At 44.2% G+C, this 22,476-nt stretch overlaps 1 protein-coding gene across 4 annotated transcripts in view; it reads right to left on the bottom strand.

Annotated features, from left to right (window-relative positions):
- DEDD (death effector domain containing) overlaps positions 1-10,199 on the bottom strand; it is a 39,712-nt gene extending 29,513 nt beyond the window's left edge. The window contains exons 1-2 of one of the 4 annotated variants that reach the window (XM_032781278.2): positions 9,952-10,183; positions 8,298-8,360 (exon numbers count right to left, since the gene is read on the bottom strand). The gene's annotated coding sequence lies outside the window, so the exon portion shown is untranslated. Of the gene's footprint in view, positions 1-8,297 lie in introns of all 4 variants that reach the window. The other 3 variants (XM_032781277.2, XM_032781279.2, XM_075071127.1) reach the window with 3 other exon arrangements.
- Positions 10,200-22,476: the final 12,277 nt, after the last annotated feature.

Raw genomic sequence — 22,476 nt, 5'->3', positions numbered from 1 at the left:
CACTGCAGAGGTACGTTATTTTGAGAGGTAACATGGCCTGATGGAGTAAGCCTGGATGGAGAGACAGGAATTTTTTAAGTCCTATTTCTGGCTCCATCAATGACTCACGTCTGGCCTTGGGCAAGTGACTGAGGATGACAATATTGACCTACTTCACAGTCTGCTGTGAGGCTTAATGAATGGCTCTGCAGCGCTTTGAAGATATAAGAGCTGTAAGTGCTAAGCCTCATTCACTTCCTGCTCTGAAGTGCTGTGTGTTGTTGATGCAGGATGCTGAATTGCACTCACGTTCCACCCCAGAAAAGAGTGCATTTCAGCAGTAGGCAAAGCACTCTCTAAATACTTCTTCCATAACTCACAGGACACCATGAAGTTTAACTAGCTAAGGCACAGTGCTTTGAGATCCTCGGGTAGAAGATGCTATAACAGTGTGAAATATTAAGACTGCAATGGATAGCGATTTTTTTGAAATTTCTGTAACAAAAATTGCGAAAAACATTTTTCAAAATAAGCAATGTTATATTTAGAAGCCAACAATGTATTCCAGCCTTTAGGCCTGGACTACACAGGTTTTATACTTGGGTAACCATTTTGGTCAGGGGTCTGATTATTTTTAATCAAAATAGTTATAGCACTACCCCCCCTAGTGTGGACACAGTTATATCAATATAAAGGTACTTTACACCAGTATTACTTATTCCCCTTTCCACACAGGGATTGCTATATACCAATACAACCACATCCAGTGAGGAAGGCTGTACTGCTTTAGTTTAAGAACTACTTAACGTACATTCACTAACGTAAATAGCCTTTCCACATGCTGGATGTAATATAAAGTTTTCTTTCTGCTGCATTCAGGCAAGCTAGCCCTTTGCTTGTTTTGTGACAACTTCTCTTCGTGAGCAAGTGGCTTAACTATAGTAGTTCCCTCTCTCCTGCATGCAGCTAGTGCAGAAGGCAGAAGTGCCCAGCTGGCAGGAGTTGGGATCATATCGCCCCCATCTTTGGCTGTCTATGAAATGATAGCAAGCAGCAGGGATCCACACACACTCACTTCATGGCCTTGGGCATGTCACTTAGGATCTGATCCCAATCCAACTGAAGCTGATGGAGTTGCTCCATCGACTTCAGTGGGTGTAGGTTCATAATCTAAGACTAAGTTTCCTCCAGCTACAAAAAGGGGAGAATGATATTTGCCTTCCTCAGTCATCCGTCTTGGTGTTTGTGAGATGCTTTGAGATGACACCAAATTAATGCCAAGTATCATTCAGCTGAATCTATTAGTTAGACTGTGCCTGGAAGCTTACACAGTAACACTTTCCTTCTCCTTCCCACACTCCACCAGTAGCAGCAATTAACACAAAAAAGACTAGAGTGGCAACACTAATCATTTTAGATACAGGAACAGCCCATGCAACCAAAGGTCTATCCTGAAGCACCTGTTGCATACAATTTGCACTCCTCAGCCCTCCACACACTCAGATCAGTTAAAAGGGCACTATCAAGGAAAACTTACCTTCCATGTTTTAGAAACATGTTTAAAAAAAACAACAACTCAAAGTCTAGTTTGCTTTTCCCCATTTATGCTGTTTGTTTGTTATCGGCACTTCAGTTTCACTTTGTTTCTACTCAAGTTTCACTTCCTGGTTCCCAAGCTCTAGGCCTGATGCGGAATCTGGGAATCCAACACTGCAGGGCTAGGCCTGAATGTCAAATACACATATGCATACACACAATTTGTTTAAGTAATTTTGTTTTCAGGAGTCATTTCTAGGGACATTAGGATTTATAAAACCTACACTTCAGGTATAAACTAAATTAACACAACCCCTTACTCTGGAATTCTAAGGTGTGTGTGGTCCTATATATATATATATAATATATATATATTATAATATATATAAAAATATAATAATATATATATATATATATATATGTACACACACCTGGAAAATGAAGTGCAAAGTTTAAAAAATAATACGCATAAGGCAATTCTATGCTGTACACTCTGGACAGAAACGAGAATTCAGCACAAAAACTCCAGTCTCTTCCAGTCCCAGTAGGCAGCTTCTCATTGCTGCAATACCCCAGAATGACATTTAAGTTTGTTGTATTCAGGCTTCTTTAATCAGGGGCTTCCATTGTGTACAGGATAGAAGACACTCCACTTCTCCTCCAACTCTGCTCTCCTCCAATTTCAAAGTCACCCAACCAGGAAAACCCAACCTGTTTTGCTGTAAAGTAGCATTAAAAAAAAAAAAAAAAAAAAAAAGACTAGAATCCTTTGATCTTTTAGAGCTGCTCTGGGATTGAAGGTGTGGGTGAATGGATGGGAAAAAGACTCTCTCATTGACAGAGAAGAAAAACCAAACTCTGTCTACAGGACAGTTCTTAACGTGAGTTTGCAACAAGCAAGTGGCATGATGGGGGCGGAGAGTGGGTCGAGCTCTCCAGTTGGTGTAAACTGGAATAGTTCCCTGCCAATATAAACCAGGTGAAGATCTGCTCCATTGTTTGTGTCCACACCCCACATGATTAAAGGGACACTGTCAACTGGAGAGGTAGCCAGGTTCAAAAATTTAATTACAAAGTAGTTAATGTCTTATACCTGTCCCAACTCAGCCAATTTTAGAATTAAACATGTTTCTCTCTCTCCTGCTGTTGCGTGAAAGATCCACGCAAACAGGGGAAGCCAACTATAAACACTGCTGTAAAATACATGAAGCAAAACAGCGAGGCGTTCTTCTCTTTTACTCAGTGATCTTAGGTGTTTTATTACTTGTAACAAAAGTGGGTAAAAATTGCATACAGAAGAGTGATTTTAAGTTGATGGTATCCCTTTAATATGCTGTTGGAATGCTTGGCTGTTTTCCTGTAAACGGTTCACAGCACTTATTTTGCAATGTACACAAGACCACTGGCAGTGAGCATGTACGACTGGTTTGGCTGTTCCCCCTTCCTCCCAGCTCTTCATTTTGTAGGAGCACATTGTCCACAGGCTCCTGACACTCTGTGCACACATCCTCTGGGCACTCTATCCCTCCTAGGCACTAGACAGCTGCCCAGGTTCTCCCAGAATGCACTGACACAAACACACACAGGTGTGCGTACTTGCAAGCATCTATTGAGCCACATGGTTATATTCTGAAAGAAAGCGGATGTACAGGTACAACTCAACTGTGTTCGTTGTAACCGAGTAAGACAAGCCTGTTATGGCATGGCTACAAAGACAACACTGCACCTGCACACTTGGTATAAAGTACCTAATAACTCTAGCATTACAGCCTGGCTAGCTATTACTGAGTTTAATAGCCAGTACACAAACATTTATCCCCACACACACATCTATTCAAATGAAGGAATTTTGGGGAGTTTGTTATCTGTTTTGTTTCACACTACTCACAAAGATATAGATACAATAAGTTTAATTTGAACAGAAAAAAAAAAAAAACTACTTAAGTCCCATATGTTCTACAACAGATCAACTCAAAAAGTATTGTGATACAAGACTGTGTTTTCTCAAAATACTCAATTTTTATTTTAAGACAATGGCCAAAATATTATTCCATGGAGTAACAGATCTTTATGCATAAAAACTGCATGCACACAATATATTAGAAGCTACACAAGTGCAAACCTTAGGTTGAGATTTTGCATAAAACTCAGAAAATGCAAGGTTAATGTTCCAAAGTCAACCTTAACTCTATCTCTTGCCAAGTAAATTGTATTTTTTAAGTCTTGTTTTCATAATTCAAGGATTTACTAGTAACACATGAAAAATATATTTAAAAAGGCTACCATCAACTCTGAAATCTAATCAAAGTTTAAACAGTTTCAGCTTCTCCATCAGTCCTGAGTCACCCCTGCTGATTCTTGTAGTTTTACAATCACACTTAACCGGTTTTAAAACAAAAACAAAAACAGCAGCTCTCTCTACCTATTGTAGAGTGAAAGACTCACAAAACCAGAGAACGCCCACTATACAGGGGAAATACTTCAACTGACACTAGACAATACACAACCCCCCCCACACACACACCCCTCCCTTTTAGTAATGGCAATCTTAAGTCTCAATCCTTCAGACTTATGCACGTTTTACTTTATACATTGTAAACAGTTCCATTCATCTTCAGTGAAACTACTCCCAGTGCATGAGGTTAAGCAAGTGGTAAAGTCTTTGCGGGATCAGGACCGTAAACCCTAATTCTGCAAAAACTTAAGCATGTGAATAGTCCTGTTGAAGTCATATGTCCAAATAGATACTCACATACTTAAGGTTTTGCAAAACTGTTTTGCCCTTACATATTGCTTGAAACAAGAAAACAGGAAAAAAGTCAAACCCCTGTTTGAAAATCTGATTAAGTTGACAGTGTCTTTTTTAAAAAGAGATGCCCTTTCTCTTTTAAATTCAATTAACTATATGAGTACAAAATTCTGGAGGGACAGAAGCAATTATTTATTCTTAGAATACTAAAAATGCCTCTTCCTTGAGGATTCTTTTTTTCTTTAAGTTCCCAGACCATCACAACCATCATAAGCTCCTAATTCTTTACTCAGAGGGACCAATACCATATTATTTGTTTGTATCTAAGTTCTATAAGCTCCAGCACCAAGAATCCTCCTTCTCTTGATTCCATATTACAAATCAGCAGGTCTTTCCAGTGCACCGCTTGAAAGCTGATTTATGGCATGGGAATGATACCCGTATTTGTCTGGGTTTGTGAGCATTGACCAGTGACCCAATTTGTGTGTCTCCGGTCCCTTCCCATCCAGCATCACTGAGATCCAGTACAAATAAAGACACTGTACAGTTAGCATTCTCAGTCTTTCTAAAGCAAAACTTTGGGTGGGGGTGTGTGTGGAGGAGGGGCTAACTTCAGGCCTTCTATATAGATCAAAATGCAAGAAAAAAATAGCATAGCTTGTCTTTAAAAAAAAAAAAAAAAAAAAATCACACTAGAGCCTTAAAGTGTATATATACAACATATTTAGGCTTGACAAAATCTGATTCTTTTTGTAATTTTGACAATTAATGTTTTTTATTTGTAAGGCTTGACAACTTCTATTTGCAAGAATTTTCTCATTTTTAATATTTTTTGTTTTTGCTCTAGCAGGAAATTAAGGGGGGGGGGGGTGTGTGGATTAGTGCAGCATGGACAGCAGGGCTGCAGAGAGCTCTCAGTGCTGACAGCAGGGCCAGAGACACCCAGGCACAGGAAAGGCTGTGGAGCAGTGACCCCAGGCCAGGCTGATGAAGAGAAGGACAAGCTCCCAGCCACTGGAGAGGCCATCCTACTGCTGAATACGCCCCAAACTCCCAGCCATGAGTGAGCGAGCTGCCAGAGCCACTGCAGAGAGCTCCCTGCATAGCCCCGGACCAGGGACACCAGATCTCTACAGGCCCGAGGTGTTGTGGAGGCCATGCTTGCTAGCTGTTTTTGATGGATTTTTTCCCATCGATTTCTGTGTGTCAGGTGAAATTGACATTTACCAACAATTAATTATTTAAACTGAATCCTGCAAAGATTAAACATATTTAACACATGGCTCCTAACTTTGCATGTGGCATAATGTTTCAACCCTGCACATGAGACTAACAATAACATGACTGTCAGGCCTGCAGTCAGGTTCTTGGGCGGTTCTTCTGCTGCATAGACTGGAATACTTAAATGCACTTATAACAAGGTTAATTCCCAGGCTTCTGAGCACCGGATACCCCAGTGTGGACTACATCATCTGAAAGACACTCACAATCCTCAACCTATGGCATCAAGGGAGGGAAGATGGGAGAACTGCCTGATTTTTGCCAGAATGCAAACAAATGTAATTGTGAAGCATGGTACGTATGGACAAGCAAATAAAACTGACACAAAAATTCAATAAAGAACCAGATGTGTATATAGATAACAAGATCAGGCACATGAGATAGGATTATTTTTAAATATCAGGGGTATAAATACTCTTGCTTCAGGGCATAATCACTAATGGGAGTTTCAAAGAAACCTGTATTATTCCACAATTGTCTACTATGGAGTTTCTTGCACCTTCCTCTGCAACTGGTATTCATCACTGCCGAGATAGGATCCTGGACCGCAGGAACCACTGATCTGATACACTATGGAGATTTCTGTGTGTTGGCAGAAATGCCACTGAGTTTTTAGTGTGTGTGTCACACAGCTAACAGCTGAAACTGTATTACCGGGGTTCTAAACTGTATTGCAGACAAGATATGGGCATTTTACATCCCCTAGCCCTGCTCAGTGACTAGTTATTAAAAAGCCTGTTGCACTTGTGCTATACATTGCCAAATACTGTTACAGGTTTTCTAGTACAGCTGGAATATTTACCAGGTCATGAGTGTGTCAGTAACCTGTTATAATCAACGTGGCTCAATCTGTAGCACAGACAGGGATTAGAGAAGGGTTCTTCAAGAAGGAACTAGTATAGCCGAAGTTTTTAAACATGGTTTACACTGTTAGACAAACTGACTGTAAACCTGTTGGGGTGACCCATGTTTTAAATTAGTCCTTTCAATAGTTCTTCTTCAGTGCAAAGACGGCTTTCAGTATGACAAGACCATTCCATGGTTGACTCCAATGCCAAATAGCTTAGAATACTGTCTACCCTGTAACAGCCATGGTTTTGTATCCTGGTCATAGACACCCTTATCTAACCAGGTTACAACTAAAATGGTTGTGGCTACGCAACAGGCTTTTTTTCCATAGCACAACCCATATCCATCCTGTTTGCACATCCATGCTACCATGCTGCCTACCAGTGTCTGTATCAGTGCATCCTGGGGAAACTAGGCAGTTATCTTTTCAGGTATTTATATCACTAATCAGCACAGTATCCAAGTGTTCTCATACAGAAACGCACTCAGATATCCTCACAGTTTTCTGAGTAGTAGGAAGTAAGACCAGCCAACTCAGATGCACAGGCACAGTGAGGGAATCCATTTACAAAACAAGTTAAGTTTGTCAGAACAATTAGAGAAAAACAGGCCTGCATAGCCCAAGCTGCTGGGAAGGGCGTTAACAGCTACCAGAGTTATTAACTGTAATATAACCATGTTGGGCATAGACACAAGCTATGTTTACAGCCAAACAGACTACTAGTTACAAACTCAGTTAAAAGTTATAGTGTAGGCACGGCCTAAGGAGCCACAGACAGCAGAACTAACCAAGTACACTAGTTTAAATGAGTGGGCTTCAAAGCTGGTTCTACCCAAATGTCATCTCAAATCAAGTTTGGAACCCAAGTCTAAGGCTAGATGAAAGTTCAACTAAGAATCCAGAGTCTCTTCTGAAAAGTAAGTGTTCTGAACAGCGCTTTGGCTATTTCTACACTATTGAGCTCTCATACAGCACTGTCCCAATCCACCAACCTCAAAGAAGGTCTGTATCATTATCTCCATTTTACAGATCAGGAACCTAAGGCACAGAAAGTGAAGGACCTTGCCCAGAGTCACTTGGCAGGTCAGTGTCAGAGCCAGAGCCAGGAATTGGACCCATGTCTCCTGACTCCCAGCCCAGTGCTCTATCACCTACACCACCCCGTGAAAACTTCTCACATCTAGCCAACCTTATCCAAAAACCTGTTTATATAAGCAAAGGAGGTCAGAGATGTCTGATATATTAAGTCACTTCTCATCCACCCTCCCTTCCCATTCATCTCCAGGAGAGAATTCTCTGCTATGTAGTTATCTAGAGCAGCGTTTCTCAAACTTCTGGAAGCTGAATCCCACCATCAAGAAAATGAAACTAAACATAGAACCCTGCCATGTGTTGTTAAAGGTCTACCCACCTTAAGGTTTACATCTTCTTCCACACATACGTGCACCCAGCTTCAGACAACCCCAGGTAGGCATAACACTGCACTTTAGGAAATGCTCATTTAGAGCACTATCCAGTCTAGTTTTAAATGTTTCAAGTCATGGAATTTCTAACATTCTCCTTTATTCTATGATTCTAGAAGGCTGACAAGAAGATAAATCAAGGGCAACTGGACTCAGGCCTAGCAATTAGTATGTCTTGAATTAAGAACCATACTCACCCCCCCCCCTCAAATCACATGTTCAATTTTAAATTAAGGTTTTAAGGCTTACACAGTGTGAGAAACTTTTATACATCAGCTGGGGAGTTGGAGGCTAAGTCAGTTCACACAACAGAAGCCAGCACAAGGCACAATATCTCCACTTATGGTATAATAGAACCTCCTATGAAGATAAACTGAAGTGGATGAATCACTAGCATATTATAAAATGATATATAAATACAGACAAAACAGAGACCAACCTTACTTTGAAGCTCTTCTTGTCTTGTTTACATCCGCTCTACTGCACTGATTCGAACACGGGGCTGAACAAGAATTTTTTAAAGAGTCTTCTATTCCTCCCTTTTATTTTACTTTTTAAATAAACAAAAAACCCAACAGCTTAAACTCTTTGTGAATGATTTTACAATATGGCTCTCCTGTCAGGGAAGCCAAACTTCTAAAGTTAGATCATCAGATGTTATATTAAAGAAGGGAGACTTGCCTAAAGAATTTTCCTAATAACTCCAATGCCAAAAATCTCTCCATCTACCTCACCCCACAGAGAAAAGGGAGGGGAGGATGGGAAAAGCCAAAATCTGTCCTGCACCCTCTAGGTCATTTCTTTTAAAAACATCATTTTTCTAAAGCTTTGATACTAGTCTGTTTCCTTATTATCAGTAGCTTCTTTGCCACTCTTGCAAATACAGAGTGGATCTCGTTTTAAAAAGGAGGTTTCGTCTACTTTCCTCTGCTCCCAATTTATTTTGTTCTAATTTTATTATAACTAACTAAATTTCTGGGAAATTTAAGTTAGAGACTCTACCACAATAACCAAGAAAAAAGTCATTAGAATCTGCAAAATACTTGAAAATTCAACCTACACTTACTTCTTTATTTTTAATTGTGACAGTTACTTTTAGTGCTTGTCTTCCCCCCCACACACTCTTCTCATAATACTATTTTACCCCAAAGAACAGATCCCTCTCCAAAAGCAGGAAATTTAGAAATTGGGTGTTAGATTTTCAGAAAACTGGCTTGCCACACAGCTGTTCAACTTTAAGGCTCTTCCCCACGCTGCACACCTGTATCTTCCTACATTCTTTTTAAATATTAAAAAATTAAAAATCTGACTTCCCCCAGAAAATAAGCTCCCAAAATATAACTAACCCACTAAAATAGGGTTATCTGAAGATGCTTAATGTCATCACACAGCTTGCTTTTTGCCTGTGATTGCTTCTTTTCTGCCTTTGTATTAATTAATATTTGCTATAACTACTTTCAATATTCAGTTCTAGTCCTGCGTTCTTGTCTCTGACCCCCTTTCCTCTCCCTTCCTAGGCCAGGGAAATTTGGTTTACTATAAAGCTGAGAAAAGGCTTTTTAAAGTGTCTTGTTTTAATTTCCCACAACTCTCTTCCCCAGAGACGACCCCGACCTCTCCCACACATCAATATACACGTTTAATCCTGCCCCAAGTAAAAAATAAATCAGGAAAACTAGGTTTATTAGAAGCTGGAAAATGTGTATGTTTTTAAGTGGCTTATTTCCCCCCCACACCGCAAAAACCAGCCTGAGACTCCCCACCTGCCTGTCACGCTTCTCTCTCCACCTCTGTTGCCCTCTTCCCACCCCCAACAAAAATAAAGATCCCAGGGAAAGAGGGCTGGTGGGAAGCTAGAAATGAATGGCTCGCTCCTCCCCAGCAATGGGCAACCCCGGGACCCTCCTAGCTGCCTGCTCTCTACCCTCGCTTCCCCATCCCCCTCGCACCCCAGGAGGTGGGGCTCAGTGGGAGCTGGCACAGGGGGCCTATGGCAAATGCTCCCCCCGGATCAGCTACAGGCTGCCCCTCCCCCCCAGAGAACAGGACACCCAGGGACCGGGGGGGTGGCAGGAGCTGGGGGGAGCTTGGACCTTTGCAGGGGCTGGTTCCCCCCGCTCCTCCTTTCCCTGCCCCCACGGGCGGCGGCGGCTGCTGCCGGGCTAGGGGGCTGCCCCGGGCGCCTAGGCCTCTCACGCTCTCCTCCGGATCAGGGCGGCCATATTGGATCCGTCAGCTTCTCTCCCCGTCCGAGGGAGGCGGTGGCTGCCGCTAGAGCTGGAGCAACATCCGGGCAACCGGCACCTCCTCTCGAGTGGGCGGGGGCCGTGGAGGAGGAGGAGGGGCTGCCTACATCCGGGGTCCCGCCGCCTTCCTTCACCGCCATAGGAGGGAATGGGCCGCCATTTTTGTGGAGGGCAGGCTGGCGGCTCCATCCGGGTGGCTTCAACCCCATTGGGAAGAATGGGGAGGAGCCCGCCATGTTGGTAGAGGAGAGACGGGCAGAACATCCGGCATCTGACTTCACAGCCACTGAAGAGAATGGGAGAGTGTTACCATCTTTGTTAAGGGCAAATGGGCACTTGGGAAAGTAGGGTCCGCTGCTCGAGCAGCGCACGGACCCCAGCTGATCAGCTTTCCTTGCATTTATTAGTATCTAAATAAAACATGCGTAGTGCCGAACACCAGTAAAACCGGGCCAACAAAAACCATGCACAAAACATGCTGTTTTAATGCATTCATTTGCTTGATGCAGGTTTTCTCTCGCGCTATTGCCTGTATTACCGTTAGGAATATTGTTATTAATTGCTATTTATAAAGAGGGCTGATAGGTGATCTGGGAGTGAGGAGACCTGGAGTCCATTCCTGACTCAGCCATTGACTTGGGCATGTCATTTCCTCTGTACCTCAGTTTCCCCCACTTGTAAGATGGGGATAATTATTATTATTTATTTCTATTCTGACAGTGTCTGGTGGCCCCAAGCAGGGTTCAGGGTCCCAATGCACTAAGCTCATAGTCACACCGATACAGACAAGATGATTGTTGCCTTAAAGAACTCACAATCTAATTCTCTAATCCTGCAAAGGCATGAGCTTAACTAAACTATATAATTTAACTAAGCTATATAAGCCCTAGGCATTATTGTCATTAGGTAGTGTGAGCAGTCCTCGCGATCAACTAAACCGAAACCGTCCCTTACAGATTGCACAAACCCCTGTCAGGGAAGGTCTGAGGTTTACTATGTCCTGCCTCACCACAGGGAGGCGGACTTGAGGACCCTTCTAGCCCTCCATTTCTGTGATTCTATAATCTACAGTTAAGTCTTTGTAGAATCAGGCCCTAGATAGATGATAAATAACATCAACATTAATTTTCTTCTGAAAGCACTCTGAGATCTACAGTTGAGAAGTGCTAGAGAAGAGCTAAGAATTATTATGTAGATTCATATACATTTCTTTCTAAATGCATATTCAAATATTGCGGTCAAACATTAGTTGTTTATAACAGAGACCCAGCTCCATACATGTGACTCCAGCTAGGTCTAAGTTTGTACGAGTCAGTTCTAGCAGGATCAGGGCCTTAAGGTCTGAATTATCATTAATCTACTGTGAGAATGTGTCATCACCGCAGAAATAAGAAAGAAGAAAACATAACCAGGGTTAATACGTACCAATTGAAAAGGAAGAAGAAGCAACCCACTGCAGTGGCAAATCACCATTTTAGGGCTGCTGGTATTTGGCTCTGTCAAATTTAATGGGCTAGCCCCTAGAAAAGAATGCTGGGGAAAAAAGTTCCTCTGGTTTATAGAGATGAGGCAGCTACAAAGAAAGGTGCTTAGAAGCTGCTTGTGTCTTGTTGTGTATTGTATTGTATTGTATTGTATAAATGGCAGCGATGTTTGAAAAAGGGACATGCCTCTCTGGAAACCACTGGTATTTAATATCAGAGCGGTAGCCGTGTTAGTCTGGATCTGTAAAAGCAGCAAAGAGTCCTGTGGCACCTTATAGACTAACAGACCTTTTGGAGCATGAGCATGAGCTTTCATGCTCCAAAACGTCTGTTAGTCTATAAGGTGCCACAGGACTCTTTGCTGCTTTTACAGGTATTTAGGCAAATAACTTCCCTGCTCTGTGACTCTGTTTCACCTTCCACTCTTTGTCTGTCTTGTTTATTTAGCTAGTCAGCTCCTTGAGTCTGCTCTCACCATATGATTGCACAGCACGGAACATAATGGGCCCTTATTTGCTTGGACTCTCCAGATGCTCCTGTAATATATTAATAATCAGCTGGAGAAATTCTGCTTTTCACTAGCCCTATAACTCAGCAGGGCAGAGAAAAATTAAAAGGCTCATTCTGGCATTCTAGAAGGAGTAGCTATTGTCCATGGCTTACTAGCGCCGAACTCTAAGCGTTGAGGCTACAGAATGACTTCAGACATATATCTTCCAGTCCCCACTACTACCTACAAAGGGTGGTGGAACGATCAGAACAGTTTGCTAAGAAGATTCTATGCAAAAAGACCCCACGTTATCCCTGATGTCAATCCAGCATTAACCCCAGCTCAGCTACTTAAGGGTGGAGAGACAACTCAGAACAAATATGCTAACTCTGACAGGAAATTTTTTGCCCTATGTGCCACTCCTTTAAATGGCAATAGGTTGAGAAACACTAAATCAGGTCTCCTTGATAATCTGCTAAAATGCAGTCCAAAGCTGTCTACCAATATGACCCCACCTTCCCATTCTACCCGAGCACCTCACAACCTTTAATGCAGGGGTAATCAATAGCCGGACCGTGGGCCAAATCTGGACCATCAGATGCTTTTGAATGGATCCCAAAATCTTTTCATTTACTTACTATCATTATCATTGGGTTTGTTTTAATTACTATTTTCTCTGGAGGCTGGATCTTGACTATACCTTTGACCAAGAAATTTGCACCTTGACAAAAAGTAACTGACTACCGTCGCTTTAATGTGTTTATCCTCACAACACACCGGTGGAACAGGGCTGTGCTGTTTTCCCCATGTTACAGATGGGAAACTGAGGCACGGAGAGGTTAAGTGACTTATGCAAGTGTAATGCCAGGCAGAATCGAACTGAGGCCTTGGGAGCTTAGTGCAGGAGCCTCTACTGCATGAGCTAAAAGCCAGCTGACTGTTAGCGAGGGTTGCAGAACAAACTAATTTTCTCTCTAAGTCAGTGGTTCCCCAACCTTTTTCATCTGGCAGGCGCCAGATAACGAGCTACGGAGGACCGTGGCGGCAGATGAGCATCTGCCGAAATGCCATCGACAAGCGGTGTCATCCAGAGGCATCGCCGCCAAAATGCTGCTGAATTTCGGCAGCATTTCAGCGGATGTTCGTCCACCGGCCAGCACGTGGGCACACTTAGATGCCCTGGCAGGCGGGTACCGTGTTGGGGACCCCTGCTCTAAGTGGTCTCAGTGCCACTAGATGGGACAGAACATCATACCCAGAAGGTGTGTGAGTTATACAAGGTCACACAGGGAGCCTGACACTGCAAAGATTTGTCTTGCCTAAGTTCTAGGTTAGTGTTCTAAGCACTGGACCATCCTTCCCAGGACCGGCTCTAGGCACCAGCAAACCAAGCACGTGCTTGAGGCGGCACAATTCCAGGGGAGGTTTGGTTTGGTTTTTGCTTGAGGCAGCAAAAAAACTAGAGCTGGCCCTAATCCTTCCTCTTCCTTAAACTCCCTCAGGAGACCCAGTCCTTATAAATCTGAATGAGAAACAATGAACATGAGTAACAACTCCCTGCTCTGCCTGGGCCAGTCACTTGCCTCTCTATGCCTTGGTTCCCACTCAGTGCAGTAGCGATAGTAGCCCTGCCCTGCCTTGCCCTGGCCTCTAGAGGCGTGAGCTGTTATCCAGTGGACATCTCTGCACTCTGAGATCATTGCTAAGACCAAGCAAGGTGCTTGGTAAGGATGGAAAGAACGAGTAGCATCTTCCAGGTGTTCCAAGCCCAACTGAATTGAACTGCTCTGTGATCCCTGTAGCTCTGTTGTGCACAGCACAGTCCATATAAAAGGAGAAGATCCTCTTGAGAAGGGTCTGAGAGGAACCTACCCCTACTGGATTTGACAAGCCCAGTGAAGTGAATCAGCTGGACAAGTGCTCCTCCAAGCCTAGAGCTGAGGGGATCAGAGTGAGAGGAAGCCTTTCACTGATCTGTAAATAGTTATCAACATTTATGGGGACAGACTGGGGGAGGGAAGATTTGAAGATAAGGACAGACCTCTCGAGCCCGCCTCGTCTGGGGGAAAGTCACTCATTTTTGTCCCCCAGTTACCTCCGTTCCGCACAGAGCTGTTGTTTTCTCACCTTTTAACACTGAAAGTTATTTACATCAGTTCTTTGTTTCTGAGGGTTGAGTGTAGCTGGACTCAACGTTCTGGAAGGGCACAAGGCACTTGGAGTTCATGAAGTCTGGGAGAATTTCATTTACACTAAAGAAATGGATCTCAAATCATATTATGTTTCCTGCAAGAACAGTTTTTGTGTCCCTCATTTTGGGTCTTTGTCGCATGTTAAACCCTGCACCTGGGCCTTCACGGGTTGACAGAGAGATGGACACGTACTGTTTTTTTAAATCTGGAGCAGGGACCCAAGCAGAGGTGAGGCTGGGGAGTCCACATGGGAGAGAAATGCCATCAGTGCACATACTGTAGGAAAAGTAAACTGGAACTTAGTCCTCATTGGATCATTTGATGATTACCTGTTCTGTTCATTCCCTCTGGGGCACCTGGCATTGGCCACTGTCAGAAGACAGGATACGGGGCTAGATGGACCTTTGGGCTGACCCAGTATGGCTGTTCTTATGTTCTTATGCTCATGAGGGAATCCCACCTGGAGAGAAACCCTGTCAAACTGCTGCCAAGGGGAAAAGCAACTCAACACTTAGGAAGAATCAGAGACGCCACATGGAGGAGAAAGTGGAGATATGTTTTCATTTGCAGTCTAGTCCATGTACAATAATAAAATGGGATAGAGCGATGGGAGGGGAAAAGAGCTGGGTGCTGGGGGTAGTTATTGTTGAAGGACCAGGAAGAGATGAAAGGTGGGGAGGAGGAGAGAGAGCAAGTTCATGGGGATCCCCAAGGGAATAGTGTTGGGAACCAGAAAGGGAGGGAGGTAGGGAATGGGGAATGACCAAGGAGATTGTGACAGAATGTTACCCTTGCGTTCACACCCTACACACTACTGTGATAATTTTTGTACAAAGTATGCCTTGTGAGGTATCATTTGAAAACTCATAATCTACTGATTATTATTGTCCTGGTAAAACACATGTGGCAACATTGTATGTAAAGTTATAAGATACCGCTGTATAGTGTTGTTAACACATGTTCCAAACCCCACAACCCTGCCCAAAATAAGGTTGCCAAACAAGTCTATCCTAAACAAAGGAATGTGTGCTCTGCTTAATTTGCATTTAAGCAGTAAACGGAGTCATCAAGCAGGAAGGGAAATAAAGAAAGCTCAAACAGGTAAGAAAAAAACAGCAGGGAACATCCTTCCAGATAGACTCTTTGTCCTCTATTCCCTAGCTGGAAATATTTTTCAAGAGAGGGACTGAAATTATAAAAAGGAGGGACAAACAACCAGGACTCCCCGCCCTCTTGTCCATCGCATTCACTGCACCTGAAGCAACAAAGGAAGCATTCGTTGGACTCTGGGAAAGGGGTCCTGACCTATAGTTTGACCAGTAAAACTGCTGAAAGCATGTGGTGAGAAATGTTCCTTGAATCTGATATAGTTTGTGAAGTTAGATCAGGGGTCGGCAACCTTTCAGAAGTGGTGTGCCGAGTCTTCATTTATTCACTCTAATATAAGGTTTCATGTGCCAGTAATATATTTTAACGTTTTTAGAAGGTCTCTTTCTCTAAGTCTGGGTACTATTCAATATTTTCATGAATGAACTGGGTAATGGAATGGAGAATATGCTTATAAAATTTGCAGATGACACCAACCTGGAAACAGTTGCAAGCATTTTGTAGGACAAAATTAGACTCCAAAACGACCCTGACAATTTGGAGAATTGGTCTGAATTCGATAAGATGAAATTCAATAAAGACAAATGCAAAGTACTTCATTTAGGAAGGAAATATCGAATACACAACTACAAAAATGGAGAACAACTTGCTAGGTGGGATTACTGGTGAAAAGGCTCTAGGGATGATAGTGGATCACAGATTGAATATAGACCAACAACGTGATGCAGTTGTGAAAAAGGCTAACATCACTCTGGGGTGTATGAAGAGTACCATAGGTAAGACACAGAAGGTAACTGTCCCGCTCTACTCGGCATTGACAAGGCCTCAGCAGGAGTACTGGGTCCTATTCTGGACACTGTGCTTAAGGAAAGAGCTGGACAAATTGCAGAGTCCAGAGGAGAGTAGCAAAAGCAATAAAGGTTTAGAAAACCTGACCTATGAGGAAAGGTTAATGAAACTGGGCACGTTCAGTCTTGAGAAAGGAAGACTGGGGGAGGACCTAGTAACAGTCTTCAAGTACATTAAGGGCTGTTATAAAGAGGACAAGGATCAATTGTCCTCCATGTCCACTGAAGGTAGGACAAGAAGTAATGCACTTCATCTGCACCAAGGGAGATTTAGGTTAGATATTAGGACTAACTCTAAGGGTACTTTAGCTCTGGAAGAGCCTTTCAAGGGAGATTGTGGAATCCCTGCCATTGGAGGTTTTTAAGACCAGGTTGGACAACCCACTGGCAGGACTGATCTAGGTTTACATGGTCCTGCCTCAGCATGGGCAGTTGGACTACATCATGTCTCGAGGTCCCTTCCAGCCTGACATTGGTATGATTCTCTGTTCTCAGCAGGACACAGGTTATATGCCTGATCTCCCCACCCCTTCCTGCTTGCCACTCCCTGCAGCAGGTCTCCACCTGGCTATAAAGTCCTGTGGGATGGGGCTCTGACACCACCCCTTGGCAGACGGTATCCCCAGATGGTTCATAACCCACCAGGCCAGCTTCCCTGAGAGTCAGCCTGGACATGTCCTTCCTTGGCACCCTCCCATTGTTCCAGGGGCTTTCGGTGAGTCATGCTAATAACGTCTTTCCTTCCATGGCACTCAGGGCCTGGCAGATCTTTGCAGGCTCCCAAGGCGTCCCCGTCTCAGTTGTCATGTGAGCATTCCCTCCAGATTTAGCTCTTTTAATCTTTCCTCCCTCCAGCCCACTGACCCTCCCCATTGCTCGCCTCTGAATCAGCTCCAGATTGTCCATATGCCTCTGGCCAGGGCACAGGGCCAAAGATTGAAGGGCAGACCCCAAGCGCACACACTGGGTGACGTAAACCAGAACAGATCTATTTACAGGGGGATAGAGTCTGCTGCTCCTCAAGAGCCTGCAACAGACAGGGGTTCGGCTGAAAGCACTGGGGCTCCAGGCTGGGAGGCAAGGGTGAATGGACAGAACTCTGGATCAGCTAGTCTTTTGCCTGGAGTAATTATAAAGGAGTGGAGGACAGCGGTGAAGGCATTAGACCAGTTTCACAGCCAGGGCTCCCACCCGAAGGAACTTTTGGCTCTACTCAAAGCAGATTATCCGGGGATTGTCGTTTCCCAGCTCCTGAGGCCTTTAGTTTTCCTCCTTTAAGGGAGAGAATCCAGAAACCAGGTTTGTGTAAAGCTGCTGAAAGCTCAGCTGTGCTCCAGGGTCATGCTGTGGGAGCAGGGGCCGTGGGGAAGAGGAAGTGACCTCAGATTCACAGGGTCCGGGCTACACCCTAGCCTTGAAGCAGTCTCCTGGAAGTCACCCTTTTCGCGGGCTGTACCCCATGGGCTCACACTGCTCCACAAGGGTAGCCCTGCAGCCTCAACTGTTCCAGCGAGCCCTGGTTCTCTCTGGGGCTCCCTGCAGTGAGTCCTGCCAAAGTCATACTCCTGAGACAGACTTCATTTCTTTAGAGAGCGATGCAATGTCTGTGAGTATTTGCAGGGACACCAGCAGCTGTGTCACGTTAAGAGAACATTTATTGGTCACCTGGAATACATCTGGAAGTCTTTAGGTTAGTGGGAGAGAGGTGACCTTGAGAGTGAGCTCATATCGGTGGGAGCCATATGGCCTGAGATCCACGTTCTGCTGAATCCAAGTAGTTTCTTCTTGTTCCCTGTGTGTGTTCCCAATCCCAGCAGTAACCTTAACACTCAGCCACCTCTTGATTTTGTTCTCCAGGTTGGGGCTTTTCGCTGTGCTTCCCCACAGAGAAGTGTGGGTGAGGGAGTAGCTAATTCTAGGAGTTAACTGTTCACTCAGCGTGGCTCCCATTCAAAGGTGTTGATTCCAGCCCACACAGCCCTCGTGCCTCGGTATCTCAACCTCCTAGTCCTGATTTCCCAGGGAGAACATGAATTCTTTCCCCACAAGGGGTAGCGATACTGAGGGGGGTGGATACAGAACCACAAGAGAGTTCACAAAAATATTACCAATGATTCCTACATTCAACACAGGAGGCCAGATATCTTGCAAGGTTGAACCTTGGACTTCCAAAGTACAGGGTGGGTTGGAATTTCTTCTCACCCTTCCCTAGCACAGAGGGAGCACAGGAAGACGATCCCCCGACAACCAGTAAGAAACATTATCACAGAAAGAGAGTCAACATGTGCCAAGCACAGGAAACTTGGGGATTTATCTTCCTCCCTAGCAGAAACCATCACTGAATGCTGAGTCCAGCTCTGGTGTCCACACTTTAAAAAGGAGGTTGACAGATGGGGAAGGGTTCAGCAAAGACCTACAAGAATGACTGAAAGTCTAAAGAATCTCAATCTATTTAATTTATCCAAGAGAAAGTTAAGGGGTGACTTGATCATGGTCTCTCAGTACCTAGATTTCAGAGAGTGGAGGGCTCATGGGTTGTGCATAATGGAGGCTGGGGAAGGCTAAGCCTTCCCAAAGCTTGTGGGGTGGGAGGGGGCAATAGCGGATTATTGCACTGGCCCATGGGGACCATGCCTGAGGCCCAGGACAATTTGGGGCTCATGGAAAAATCTCCCCCTGCCATGGTCCCAGACGGCAGGGGCAAAGAGCTTTTCCGGTCTCAGGGCCACAGTGGGTCAGTGGGGCAGAAAGGAGCAAGTGAGGGGGCCTCTTGGGGAAAAGGCATAGTGGGAGCAGAATGGGGACAGGGCCATGGGCAGATGGGGGCAGGGCTGCAGTGGAAGGGATGGAATGAGGTGGGGCCATGGACGCGGTGGCACTGTGGTCCCAACTGCAGCCAAGCTCTCAACCTTCTCCCTCTCCCCCCTGGCCAGGGCCATGGGGGCAAGAGGCCAAGCTCTCGGCCCTCCCCTCCGGCCAGAGCCACAGGGCTCTGAGAGCAGTGATCGGAGGTGTGGCCTTGGCTAGAAGAGGCGGGGCAGGAATGCTAGTCTCCCCAAGGGGAAGCTTCACCTGCTGCCCAGGAGAGGGCTCTTTAATCTAGCACAAGGGTTCTCAAACTTCATTTCACCGTGACCCCCTTCTGACAACAAAAATTACTACATGACCCCAGGAGGGGGAATTGAAGCCTGAACCTGCCCAAGCCCTGCTGCCCTGGATGGGGGGCCAAAGCCCAAGCTCTACCAGACAGAGGGGGGGAGGCAAAATCTCAAGGGCTGCAGCATCCCCTGTGCAATCTGCTTGTACATGTTGATATTTCTATGGGTGGCCCGTAGTTGCGCTTGCATAGCCTCTTCTCTCTACAAGCACAGGAGATCCAATGCTTTTTGCCTGCTCTAGCACCTGTGTGTGTGCCTAGAGTCAGCATGGTTAGCTGGATGCAAACAAAGGTGAGCTGCTAGGTGTGCTCACCAAGGGGAGCAATCAGGAAAAGACATTTCAAAACACGCAGGGTTTTTAAAGTGGAGGAGGCAGGCTTCCAGTCTCTGTGACCCTGAGCAGTGGAGTTTAAAGGTGTGAGCAGAGCAGTAACTGTCAGGGGGACTGGGGCATTGTGGGGCAGTGACTGAAGGACCGTTAGGGTCGATACAGATCATGTAATGTCAGCACAGTGTGAGTGTAGACTAAAGGAGTTTGACGATGGCGTCGCACCATTCGGGGAGGTGGTTTTAAAGCATGACCAGAATGGGCCACTTAACGTCAGCCAGAGACAAATTTGAGCATAAACACATGCACAAATAGGTCCATGTATGGCGTCGTATGTCGACCTAACTGTAACTTAAACCAAGCTGGAGTTAACTAACATGAGGTACAATCCTAGTGAAGACAAGGCAGTTTTATGATTTTCACACAGGTAAGCCGTTTGGGTTAAAGCTAGTATTTACCTTAACCTGCTAACTCATGGGAAATTAAGAACATCCCTACTGGGTCAGACCAATAGTCCCATCTAGCCCAGTATCCTGTCTTCCAACAGCAGCCAGTGGCAGGTGCTTCAGAGGGAATTAACAGAACAGGCAATCATTGAGTGATCCATCCTACCATCCACTCCCAGCTTCTGGCAATCAGTGGCTATGGACTCCCAGAGCATGGGGTTGCATCGCTGTCCATCTTGGCTAACAGCCATTGGTGGACCTATGCTACATGAAGTTATTTAGTTCTTTTTTTGAATTCAGTTATACTTTTGGCCTTCATAACATCCCCTGGCAAGAAGCTGCACAGGTTGACTGTGTGTTGTGTGAAGTACCTCCTTGTTTATTTTAAACCTGCTGCCTATTAACTTCATTGAGTGACCATTGGTTCTTGTGTGACATGAAGGAGTAAATAAAACTTCCTTATTCATTTTCTCCACATCATTCACGATTTTATAGATCTCTACCACATCCCCCTTCACTCATCTCTTTTCCAAGCTGAAAAGTCCCAGTATTTCTAATCTCTACTCATACAGAAACTGTTCCACACCCTTAATGATTTTTGTTGCCCTTCTCTATACCTTTTCCAATTTTAATATATCTTTCTTGAGATGGGATGACCAGAATTTCATATAATATTCAATGTGTGGTGTACCATGGATTTATAAATTGGCATTTTATTTCCTTATTATCTATTCCTTCCCTAATGGTTCCCAACATTCTCTTGGGATTTTTGCCTGCCCCTTCACATTGAGCAGATGTTTTCAAACTGTGTTAATCCATGTGTCTGATAATTCTGTTCTTAGTTTCCACCAATTTTCCTGGTACTCAAGTTAGGTTTACTGGCCTGTAATTCCAGGATCACCTCTGGAGCCTTTTTAAAAAATTGGTGTCACATTAGCTATCCTCCAGCCACCTGGTACAGAAGCTGATTTAAGAGATAGGTACAAACCACAGTTAGTAGATCTGCAATTTCATATTTGAGTTCCTTCCAAACTCTTGGGTGAACTGGTCCTGGTAATTCCTCACTGTTTATTAATTTGTTCCAAAACCACCTCTACTGACACCTCAATCTGGTACAGTTCCTCAGATTTATCATCTAAAAAAGAATGGCTCAGGTGTAGGAATCTCCCTTACATCCTCTGCAGTGAAGACCAATGCAAAGAATTAATTTAGCTTCTCTACAATGGCGTCATCTTCCTTGAGTGCTCCTTTAGTTTTTGAGTCTTTGGCTAGTTGCTCTTCAAATTCTTTTTTGGCCTGCACTTTTGCACTTGACTTGCCAGAGTTTATGCTGCTTTCTATTTTCCTCAGTAGGATTTAACATCCAATTTTTAAAGGATGTCTTTTTGCTTCTAACTACTTGTTTTTACTTTATTGTTTAGCCATGGTAGCACTTTTTTGGTCCTCTTTCTGTGTTTTTTTTTATTTTAGGTATACATTTAATTTGAGACTCTATTATGGTGTTTCTAAAAAGTTTCCATGCAGCGTGCAGTCAATTCACTCCTGGGGCCGTACCTTTTAATTTCCATTTCACTAGCTTTGTTTTTGTGTTGTTCCCCTTTCTGAAGTTAAATGCTACTGTGGTAAGCTTCTTTGGTGTTTTCTGCCCCACAAAAATGTTAAATGTAATTTTATTATGGTCACTATTGCCAAGCGGTTCCACGATATTCACCTCTTGGACCAGATCCTGTGCTCCATTTAGGACTAAAACAAGAATTGCCTCTCCCCTTGGGGGTTCCAGAACTAGCTGCTCCAAGAAGCAGTCAGTAATGGTCTCTAGAAACTATCTCTCCATCTCATCCTGAGGTAACACGTACTCAGTCAATATGGGCATAGTTGTGAAATCCCCCATTATTACTTCGTTTTCGAATTCTATAGCTTCTCTAATCTCCCAAAGCATTTCGCAATCACCATCACCATCCTAGTCAGATTATCAGAATCAGTAGAATATTCCTACTGCTACACTCTTATTATTCAAGCATGAAATTTCTATCCAGAGTCTATGGTACGGTTTGATTCATTTACAATTTTTACTGTGCGCTTTGGCTTCACTAGGACTTCACCTCGAGTTCGCTAAATGGAGTAAACACTAGTTTCCCTACTGAAGACAAGACCCTTCAGTTTTCTTAGACTTGCCTTAGGGTGGGCTCTATTTCTGGCTCTGACTCATGCAAAGTCTCCTGGCGCCAAGCCTAGTACATATGATCCCTTGGTGCCCCCCATCAAGTGAGGGGATATAGCTCAGTGGTTTGAGCATTAGCCTGCAGAGCTGTGAGTTCA

Source organism: Chelonoidis abingdonii, chromosome 11 (assembly GCF_003597395.2).
Source record: "Chelonoidis abingdonii isolate Lonesome George chromosome 11, CheloAbing_2.0, whole genome shotgun sequence".
In the NCBI taxonomy this organism is placed as follows: Eukaryota; Metazoa; Chordata; order Testudines; family Testudinidae; genus Chelonoidis; species Chelonoidis abingdonii.
Note: the sequence above shows the minus strand (reverse complement) of the source record. Positions and strands in the feature narration are given on the sequence as shown.